Genomic DNA, 352 nt, shown 5'->3' with positions numbered 1-352 from the left:
GGGCCCGGGTCAAAGACCCTCCGTGAATAAACCCAAAGTAATATATCGGGAAACCTTTCCTAAAACCCCCACAGGGTGTTTTTAAACAGTTGCCACCCAGATCCGTAAAGTAAAGGAAAACGCCGAAACCAGCAGAATGACAGTTTCTGATTTTCCCGATTGTAAGATTTCCAAAGAGATTTTTTGAAGTCCGAAAATGTTCTTCTCTCGAAAATATAAGAGCTAAAGTCAACAATAAATCTATAGAAATTGGGAAAAAAATCGTTTAGTAAAAAACGAAAAAGGAAAGGGTTTTTAAATTTACCGGGGTTTTCGTTAAAAGCAAGCATGGGCCCAAGGGAAATTTTGGGGT

Source organism: Penaeus monodon, chromosome 34, assembly GCF_015228065.2.
Source record: "Penaeus monodon isolate SGIC_2016 chromosome 34, NSTDA_Pmon_1, whole genome shotgun sequence".
In the NCBI taxonomy this organism is placed as follows: Eukaryota; Metazoa; Arthropoda; class Malacostraca; order Decapoda; family Penaeidae; genus Penaeus; species Penaeus monodon.
The sequence above is the reverse complement of the archived record's forward strand: the minus strand, read 5'-3'. Positions refer to the sequence as shown.